The 11,035-nt window shown below is 47.7% G+C and overlaps 1 long non-coding RNA gene across 2 annotated transcripts in view; it reads right to left on the reverse strand.

Annotated features, from left to right (window-relative positions):
* LOC135826416 (uncharacterized) overlaps positions 1-11,035 on the reverse strand; it is a 131,179-nt gene that overhangs the window by 5,701 nt on the left and 114,443 nt on the right. For both annotated transcript variants that reach the window (XR_010555280.1, XR_010555282.1), the window contains exon 10: positions 2,680-2,933. This is a non-coding gene — a long non-coding RNA (uncharacterized LOC135826416). The remainder of the gene's footprint in view (positions 1-2,679; positions 2,934-11,035) is intronic.

Below are 11,035 nucleotides of genomic sequence, written 5' to 3' on the forward strand. Positions count from 1 at the left end.
GCTAGTCAGCCAAGCATTAGCTGATGACACACCCTTCACCATACACACACACACACACACACACACACACACACACACACACACACACACACACACACACACACACACAGAACAAAAGAACGGCAGGGACTGCAGAGAAACACACAGAAAGAACACAATCATGCATTGCAAGTTGGCTAGAGAAGTCAGGGTTCGCACCAAGTCATGAAAATATTATTCAAGGGTTTTCAAGGGCCCCAAACCCCATTTTTTCAAGGACATTCAAGGACATTAGTTGGTGGGTTAACCGTTGGTTGGAACATCGCCGCCATTATCACTCAGAGAGAAGACATCGCGCTCAGAAGAAGAGGTGTTCACGCTGCGTCCAAGAGTGAACTATTGTGCTCTTTGACCCTCCATAGTTCCTCTGAGAGAGTGCCTGGGAGATAGGTAGCTTGGAAATGGCCGTAGAACGTGCTTTCCTGGACGCAATATTCAGCCATTTCTATCGTCTTCTTCAACTTGATTTATTTCGAAAAAAATGTTATTTTTCAGGGTTTCTGCACTGGACGCGTTTGGGATCGAAAATCTCACCTGCGCAAACAGGCTGCGCAGCTCACGCGCTGAGATCCCTATCAGTACTACCAAGAGTAGATAAACAAGAGTGTGCAACTCGCGGATGGGTTGGCCCACGGCGGAATTTTTTGTTGACGTAATCTTTTCGACGACGCACGCGCTGCGAGCCTTTTGGAGAGGTTTCCCTCGTGCACTTGGCCGGACATGTCTGTGCCCAGCACGTGCTCTCACACTGCTCTGCGGCCAAGTCCGCGTTTCTCTGAAAAAAGGTGACGTCAACAAAAAATTCCGCCGTGGGCGGGGGTATCTGCAGATTGTGCAGAAGAGATCCGGAGTTGCACACTCTTGTTTATCTACTCTTGGTAGTACCAAGAGTGGATCCACTCTTGGTACTAGTGTCACTACTAGATCTACGGACTACGGTACCGGTTACGGGTACCCAGCAGTGCGCGTAGACCTACTGCATGAACGTGAGTAGATCTACCGCATTCAAACCCAAAATCAAGGAAAAACACACTTTTTTCAAAAATTCAAGCACCCACACGAAAATTCAAGGATATTCAAGCACTTTCAAATCCGGCTTTGACATTCAAGGACTTTCAAGGAATTCAAGGAGTGGTGCGGACCCTGAGAAGTGATGGCAAGGGCAGTGCCACAGTATACCAATCACTGAATATTCATGATAGGTTGGCACCACTGCACTTCCAGTATAGCAAGTAACACAGTATTGATGTACCAGTGCATACGTCCGCTCAGTACAACATGCAGCAGCAGCAGCAGCAGCAGCAGCAGCAGTGTTACAAGTACAACATGTAAGCATTGCAGAAAGTGCTACGTAGCAGCCACTTTAAAAACTACTTCCTCCGTTAACAAAAACTTCGTGATGGAATTTTGAGGGGCTGATTTGGGCACAAACTGCCGTGAAATGAGTCGCAATCACTTTCTTGGCCTTCCCTGGCATGCCATGACAGAGGTACGATGCAAGGAAAGCGACCTTTCAAAACAGCCGAGCGGAATCGATGGTTGCGCTGTGGAAACATAGGTGATGACAGTCATGGCGAGCGAAACTGAAATACCACTTCTCCGAGGGGATATTGCGCTGCTTGGCCTCTCTACCACTTTAGCACTGAGTACCTTGGAGAGTGATAGAGAGCGATAGAACGGAGCAGCGAGCCCACACAATGAGCGAGTGAACAAGGCCAAAGAGCTGCTCCGATCGCACGGCTCATTGAAAATAATTCTGAACTCAAGTTCTTGTTCAACCTGCGCAAAGCCCAGATTCGAATACTGATGACCATGCATTTTTCAGAAGTCTCCAGTCCGATGCGAGTCTCGTGGCTAAAGAAAGTCGACTTGACTTGCTAGCCGCTGCCGTTCAGTGCTGGTATCCATTAGAGAAAATAGAATCAGTTTGGCTGTGCCTTTACTCCTCGTTTTGCGGAGTTCTGGAGAGCGAAGATGAAACCAGGAGTCGTAAAATATTTTTCACGCCTCCCTGGTGGAAACGAGTAATCGCCATCGCGGCGGATCACGCAGCTTGAAAGCAAACTTACTTTAACGACGGCGACATCAAGCGGAGTGTGATCAAAGAAGCCGAGGCAAGGCTGAAACGAGCTGAACAACGATTCGAGAGAGATGACGACTCGCGTACAGCAGATGACGACTCGCGTGCAGCAGATGACGACAGCGACGCAGGTCAAAAAATTAATCGAGCGAAAGCGACGCAAACTGAACTCTCTGCTCATTCCGCCAACAGTTTCTCTTGTAACGACGCTGTACATAGGCTTAATCACCTTCGTCCAGTGATTTGTAGTCGATACAAACTGTTCTTGACCTGTTCTAAGCGTTTTCATATCCATCCAAATCCATCACGAAGTTTTTGTTAACGGAGGAAGTAGAATGTAAACATCACTGCAGCTGTACATGAAGTCAACAGCTGCAGCAGGGTACGATTTCACGCAGCTGAACAGTTGACTGTGTTTTTTGCTGCTGCACACACAGTCATCAGACAACGCAACACACGCCAACACACCTTTGGGAATGCTCTTTCCCGAAAGCGATGATAGCTGTTAAGCGAGACAGTGATTCTGTGATCAGACAAGTTATTATGATGACGGAACTTACGATGACAGGTTCAGGCAAATACTCTCAACTTGAGTTGGCTTGGTGGTTTTGGATGGCTAAGATCATCAGATTCTCTCCAATACTGGGCAAGCTGGATCCACTGAGGTTGTGAGATGTAGTTTGCAGACAATCTAGCAGCTGCCATATGCAGCCATTGACGCCCCAAGTCCATGACGAGGCTGTGTGCCCGTGCTGTCTGCGAACAAGACCTCTTTCAGGACTTCACGAAAACACTGCTGGTGAACCTGGCCAATCTGCAAACACACACACGCACACACACACACACACACACACACACACACACACACACACACACACACACGTTCATGCACGCACGCACGCATGCACGCACACACACACACACACACACACGCACACACACACATAGACACACACAATAAAGAGATTAGGATGCGCATCACATGCACACCGAATGGCCATGCCATACGACATTGTGTGGGTGAAACCCTCCAAGGTCCAGCCACACAAATCATGACAGTCCACACACACGCACGCACGCACACACACACACACACACACACACACACACACACATACACACACACACACACACACACACAAACACACAAGCACACACACACACACACACACACATACGCCTGAGTGTATTCAGTACTTTGTGGAGCATTTCCCTGTGTTGCGCACATGTTGCTTGTCAAGACTCAACAATAGCTGGAAAATGGATGCAAGCACATAGAGTAGTGTGTTCTGTCCCCATGAGTATGCAGAGGTGTGAGTTCACATACACACCGAGTGTATTTTAAGTTTTTAACACAACACGTGCAATGTGTGTGACGTGCAAACGAAGGAGAACCAAATCTAGCCTACAATTTACAACCTCAAATCATTCTGTACCATCAAGAGTGCATATTCCAATGGAGCCATCCGGCATTATCGATGATTTTCACAGAACAAAATCCCCCCCCCCCCCCCAAACGAAAAATAGATTGACTTGACAGCTAGAATAGATTGATTGATGTTTCGACTATCAATCTTTTTCAAAACGAAACTCTCCCAACACACACACCCATAAATGAAACTTTTTCGTTTTGTATAATGGAGAGATTATTATAGACGGCCCGGCCTAACGAAGAATGCAAGTCAGTGTTCCCGTGGCCCATGGCGGATTGTTTCCGAGGACCTCAGAATTTTGTGGCCATTCGGCTCATTGATCGAACATGCATCGACAGATCAAAATGCAAAGATCTTCTACATCTTGCATAAGGTAATTGAAGCCGAGCAACGGACGATAGATTCATGCGTCCTGAGTTTGACGAGCAAACACCATAATTATTATCATCAAGAGTACATAACAGCCCAGATTGTCCAACTCCAGTCCATGGGGTCTGCTCTGCAACGGCAGAGCATCACGTCACGTGACAAAAACCCGGATACAAAACTTGCACCCTGTGAATAGCTCCAGGGTTGTGCGCCACCCTACTCCCTCTTTACGGAGTGCAAGCCGCATCTCCCCCTCTTGACGGGGAGCAATCCACATCCCCCCCCCCCATTTGTACTTAGTCACTGCCAGAAACTGGTCACATAGGTCTCCCTGAGAGAGAGGAGAGAAATTCAAAGGGTGACTTGCAACTTCAGCGCGACCGTTTCAGCGCGATGCATTTCAGCTCCAGCACTTCAGTACCTGATTTCACAGCGCCAGCTTCTTCAGCGTCATGACTATCAGCGCAGTAAAGTGCAGCGCCAGCAACTCAGCGCGAAAAAGTAAGGCGTGATAATTTACAGCGCGATCAAGTAACAGCGCGATCAAGTACAGCGCAGCACACTGCAGTCAGTGGGTGAGGACAAGGTTCAGAAAAAACTGCTAACACTTCAGCGGGTTGCTAATCTAGAGTGGATACGCAAACCAAACACATACAGCACTCCCCCCTCCCCAAAAACACACGCACATACATTTGAGAGGATAGGAAAGGTCTTGAACATATGCAAGTTCAAATTTGTATATCCCCGAGCTGCAACCCCCTGCATCCCCCCCCCCCCCCCCATTCTTTACGGAGTGCAAGCCGCATCCCCCCCCCTTCTTTACGAAGTGAAAGCCACATCCCCCCTTTTTACGGAGTGCAAACCGCATCTCCCCTCCCCTCTTTACGGAGTGCAAGTCACATCTCCCTCCCCTTCTTTACGGGATGCAAGTCGCACCCCCCACCTCTTTACGGAGTGCAAGTCGCATCCCCCCCCCCCCCAACTTTACGGAGTGCAAGCCGCATATCCCCCTCTTTATAGAGTGCAAGCCGCATCCCCTCCCCTCTTTTCGGGGTGCAAGTCGCACCCCCCCCCCCCTTACGGAGTGAAAGCCACATTTCCCCCCTTTTACGGAGTGCAAACCGCATCTCCCCCCTCTTTGCGGAGTGCAAGCCGCATCTCTCCCCCCCCCCCCCTTACGGAGTGAAAGCCACATATCCCCCTTTTTACGGAGTGCAAACCGCATCTCTCCCCCCCCCCCCCCCCCCTCTTTGCGGAGTCAAGCCGTATCTCCCACCCCCTCTTTACACAGTGAAATCTGCATCTCCCAATTTTTACGGAGTGAAATCCACATCTCCCCCCTCTTTATGGGGTGCAAGCTGCATCTCCCCCCCCCCCCCTCTTTACGGAGTGCAAGCCGCATCCCCCCCCCCCTCTTAACGGACGGAGAGCCATATCCCCCCCTTTTTACGGAGTGCAAATCGTACCCCCCCCCCCTCCTATTTACGGGGTGAGAGCCGCATCTCCCCCGGCTCTATATGGGGTGTAAGCCACATCTCCTCCACCCCCACTTTTTACTTCCTCCCCCCTCTTTACGGGGTGCAGGTCGCATCCCCCATTACGGAGTGAAAGCCACATCTCCCCCTTTTTACGGAGTGCAAATCACCCCCCCCCCCCCTTCTTGCGGAGTGCAAGCAACATCTCTCCCCCCCCCCTCTTTATGGAGTGCAATCTCCCCCCTTTTTACAGAGTGAAAAATGCATCCCCCTCCCCCTCGCTCTTTACGGGATGCAAGGCGTATCTCCCCGTCCCCCCCCCCCCGCTCTTTAGGGGTGCAAGCCGTATCTCCCCTCTTTATGGAGTGCAAGCCGTCAAATCTGCACTAGCAGTAGCAACAACATTACCAGCAGAAGCAACAGCAGCAGAGTTTGATTGCTGTTCTCTTTTCCATCTTATGCTCTTCCTGCATTCATATACTTATTGGTTTGTGCTTTCATGAAAAACGTTTCGGCAGCAGCATCATCAGCAGCAGCGAATGTTGTTGAAACAACATTTGCATTTGAAGCATAACATGAGAAAGCGTTATTAACTTACCAGAGTAGATGGTCCTTGGCTTATAATGCCTGCCAATAGCAACTCATACTTCACATGAAGTAGACTCAGACTGAGTTACAGACAACCTAGCACAGGCGATATTCGTGAAGAAAAAGAAAATGTACATGTGCACACTTATATACATGCACCGTGACATATGAGAGGTGAAATGAAAAAGCCGACAGCCACACACATACAGACAAACAAAAACAGGTACACACCTTTGCTCACACACACACACATTACACGAGCATGCACGTACCACACACACACACACACACACACACATACACACATACACACACACGAAAACGCACACATATTTGTACTTAGTCACTGCCAGAAACATCCTTGTTTCATATTGACTTGGGAATGATCGCACATATGGGCTCACCACACTGCATGCAGTCAGTGGGTGAGGACAAGGTGCAGAAAAACTGCATTCTGTCCTGCCCCAGTGAAGTAACACTTCATATTAGAGCGGGTTGCTAACACATACAGTAAAGCCTGTAGTGGTGACCACTCGGATATGGTGACCACTCGGATATGGTGACCACTCGGATATGGTGACCACTCGGATAAGGTGACCACTCGGATAAGGTGACCACTCGGATATGGCGACCACTTTTCCTTGTCACAGACGCATTCACATTCAAAACAGCTCGGATGAGGCGACCACTCGCTCAACGCAACCGACGACCACCCACCGGCGACCGCGTTGCACAGTGCTAGCACATGTAAATGTATGCATTGCATGGTGCACCAAGCATAGTAGATCTACACAACAGTGCAGGAAGTGTAGATGTGCATGGTGCATGCACGACACTTGACAGGTCTGAGGGCCTAGGCATAATAATTATGAGTCGTGCGGTGCTAGAGTAGCATAGGTGTGTGCACTGTGATACACTGATCAAAATGACGTATCACATGTGGATATGGTCACGTGACCCACTGAACCTGGAGACCACGTGGCCACAGCGACCACTTTTTTCTCATCCCTTGAGTGGTCGCCTCAGACAGGTTTCACTGTACAGCACCCCCCCCCCCCCCCCATACCAAACACACACGCACACACATTTGAGAGTATATCAAAGGTCTTGAAAATATGCAAGTTGAAATTCGTATATCAAAAATCCGGATCAGCTTCCAGACATGCTGCTTTGTAGTGGATTTAAAAAATATACTATAGTAGAACTTTGAACTATTCGAAATCTCTTTTGGAGCAGCGGATACTCACTTGGTAGAATTTCCATTGGATCACAGAATGTAGCAGCTGGCAATACAGGAACAAGTATGGCTGTGAATATTGATATGAACGGCGCTTCTGGAGGTGAGGAGAACGTTTCCTGAGGTATGCCGGTGGATCTTCTGAAAGGAAGTAGAACCAAGCACAAGAAAGACCAAGGACACTGAAAAGCACTGTATTTACAGGGCGCAAGCCGCAGCCCCCCTCCCCCCCCCCTTCTTTATGGGGTGCAAGCCAAGAGGCCGTCAAAGTCTGACGTCACTGCTTCACCCCGAGCTTCAACCCCGCACCCCCCCCCCCCCTTGATGGAATGAAAGCCACATCTCCCCCCCCCCCCCTTCTTATAGAGTGCAGTCCACATCTCCCAGCTTTTTTACGGAGTGCAAGCCGCATCTCCCCCCCCCCCCCCCTCTTTACGCAGAGTAATCCACATCCCCCCCCCCCCCCCCCATTTGTACTTAGTCACTGCCAGAAGCTGGTCATAATAGTTCTCCCTGAGAGAGGGGAGAGAAATTCAAAGGGCGACTTGCCATTTCATCGCGACCGTTTCAGCGAGATACATTTCAGCGCCAGCACTTCAATACCTGATTTCACAGCGTCAGCTTCTTCAGCGTCATGACTATCAGCGCGGTAAAGTACAACGCCCGCAACTCAGCGCGAAAAAGTAAGGCATGGTAATTTACAGCGTGAAAAAGTACAGCGTGATACAGTACAGCGCGATCAGGTACAGCGCAGTACAGTTCAGCGTGATCAAGTACAGCGTGATACAGTACAGCGGAAAGTCAATACTTGTACAGTCATAGTCACAACAGACGATGTTCATACACACAGTCATTATAATAAATTGGCGCTGAGAAACATGGCACTTGGATCTGTACACAACCACCTATTTGCAAAATATATATTCGAAATTATATAATTGCAAGCTGACATAGTTCTGAAACGAATCGAACGAAATTCCGCATCATAGTCAGACTGGGCAAGCATTCACTCCACTCGATACAGCATAACCGATACAAGCAGTTTAGTCAGCATCTTACCTGCTTTCTTCAAAGCCAGTAGAGAACTAGTCCAAAGATATAAGGAGACCGTAGAATGGATACAAATGCACAGATAGTTCAGCATGAGGAGTTGTTTCTCCAGTCTAAGCACTTTACTTTCCACTCGTGAACAGACAGGAGAGGCCATACGCCAACTTCTTCATGCCAAAGACAGCCACAACAATATTCCCAAAATTAATAGAGTCGCGACGACGCAGGTACTGAAGCAGATAGTATCCTCAACCAGAATGCACGACCCAATGCCAAGGCTAATATTTTAATTTTTATAAAAAGACGTCCAATACAGTGCATGCAGACAAGCAAAAGTTTCGATTCAAAAACTTGAAAAGACCACACGTACATGCATATACACCACTTGTACACAGTCACATGACAGGTGTGAGGTGTCATGTACATGTACATACTACCAAGAGTACATGAAAACCAGAGTGTGCAGCTCGGATGGGTTGCTGTCACGGCGAAATTCCGTGATTACATCATTTTAGTGATGTAGTGCGTACAAGCAGGATTCAAGCAGGTCTCTTTCTGCACAACTGCAGCTCAGTTGTACGCACTACGCCATTTCCCGCCTCAGATTTCATGTACTCTTGATACTACATAGTCATTCGTGCATCCCGACTGAGTGATTCCCTCGGCCCTGCAGCTAGCCTGACATGACGTGACAGTCAGTGACGTGATCATGTTCAACCAGGCTGCACATACTGAGACAGTATGTTCGATCGTGTAGGCTTGAACAAGGAAAAAATATTTTATAAGCTATTGGCACTTTGGCAGTACATGAACATGTATTGCAAACAGCGTGCAACATGCGCGGCGGAACTTGCTCATCTGCTGTAGTTATGGCTGTGTTGATAACTAAACAGAGGCGAATGAAAGTATTTCAGTGCACAGATATTTAGTACTCTGAAGTACATTTTGTTTACATCAATTATTTTAATAAAGTAATTGTTTTCTGCTACGAAATTACCATCTGCTATGATGGCAGGTGCACCGGTGGTGAGATTATGTGTCCTCTGAATGAGGAGTCCAGTGAACCACTGTTCGTCAGTGGCTGCTTCAGTCACTATTGATACTGTGGGAAATGTTATGGTAAGACTTTCATTGACCAGTTGTGATTGCATTTTTGAACCAACACGTGTTACTTGAATTTAGGAGACGAAAGTTTAAAACACACAGTAGCAACATTGCTAAGTGTCATTGGTCAGTCAACTATCACCCCCACCCCGTCTATTGATATCACCAAGAGTGCATAAACAGTGTTTATGCACTCTTGATATCACCCTTCTGATTTTCTTCACTTCATTTCCTTTGTATCCACTGATGGGAAAGGGTCATATATATATTTCTGCTGCAGTGTACTTGCGATAAGGCACATGGTTCAGAGTATCAATTGCTACAGCTACTTGTGTATAGTTTTATCAAGGAGTCGTAGCATACATACACAGGGAGACAATACAGGATCAAAGTACCCAAAACGATGCGTGTTTCGACCCTGGATTTGGAAGTTTTACGTGATCCCTGGCCTAGGCAACTCGCGCTTACGATCACGATCTTGACCTGCTGACCCCAAGCTTGGCCCAGACGAGCAATGTCATATGCATGGGGCAAATCCAGGAGGCGAAGGGAGCGGGGTGAACACTTAAATTTCGCAAATGCACCACTGGAAACCATATGCATGTACCCGTACATGTATCAGCAGTTCTTGGGTACGTAGATCGTGTAGACTGCTTACACCACTTTGCACTACTCATACACTCACTGTAGAATCTATAAAATGTACATTCCATCCTGGAACTAAAATCTCTACAATGTAGCTGTGTGTGATTAAACTTTAGACACTCATTATTTACATGATGTATTAGTGTGAGAGAGTTGAAGAACAGGGAGGTAAACAGGTGAACATAACAAAAGAGACGCAACCTAAGTGCGCATGATTGACGTACCATAGAAAGAGGGAAAGCCACTCTTGTCGAAATTGGCGGAAACATGGTAGGAGATTTCTGCAGAGTCAAGAAAACATGAATTAATGTGTCAGATCCTGTGCACTTGTGCACTTGATCATACCTCTGCCAATAAATAATTCCACTGTCGTTATGTCCATTGTACCTCAAGATAGGAGTCGCACACTCTTGGGTAAATCCCATGTGTTTTTGCACTTTGTTTCACGTTTAGCGTTAGTCCAAGCTGTTCTAGGGCATAGTGTGCAAGTGTGAACATGGTGGAATGATTTGATTTTCAGTCTGCTCATGCCATCATGGGGCACACTGTAGTCTAGATGTCTCTGTAGTTTGTAAACTGCAATTCTGCAATTCTGGCTATATGATGGTAGCTTTATGCGTAACGCTCAGTATTTCAGCTACGTAGACTTGAAGTCACAGGAGATCCCGTGCATGTGGTTTGACTACTTGTACCACTGACAGTCTGTTGTACCGAAACTAGTACAAACTGCTACAGTCAAGCCAGTGTCAGGCTGTCAGTTTACCGGATGTCCCTGGTGCAACGGAATCCATGCCATTATGACATGATACCACTTCATACAGGGAGGCATTCACGACCCGCAATATGTATGTCAAATTGATCAGTATGACATTATCTTTGGTTCTACGCCTCAACCTTTTCTTTCTGTACCTGAACAGACACACACACACACACACACACACACACACACACACACACACACACACACGCGCACACACACACACACACTCATGTTCGCTCTTCTAGGTACATGTGT

Source organism: Sycon ciliatum, chromosome 10 (genome assembly GCF_964019385.1).
Source record: "Sycon ciliatum chromosome 10, ocSycCili1.1, whole genome shotgun sequence".
NCBI classification, from domain to species: domain Eukaryota; kingdom Metazoa; phylum Porifera; class Calcarea; order Leucosolenida; family Sycettidae; genus Sycon; species Sycon ciliatum.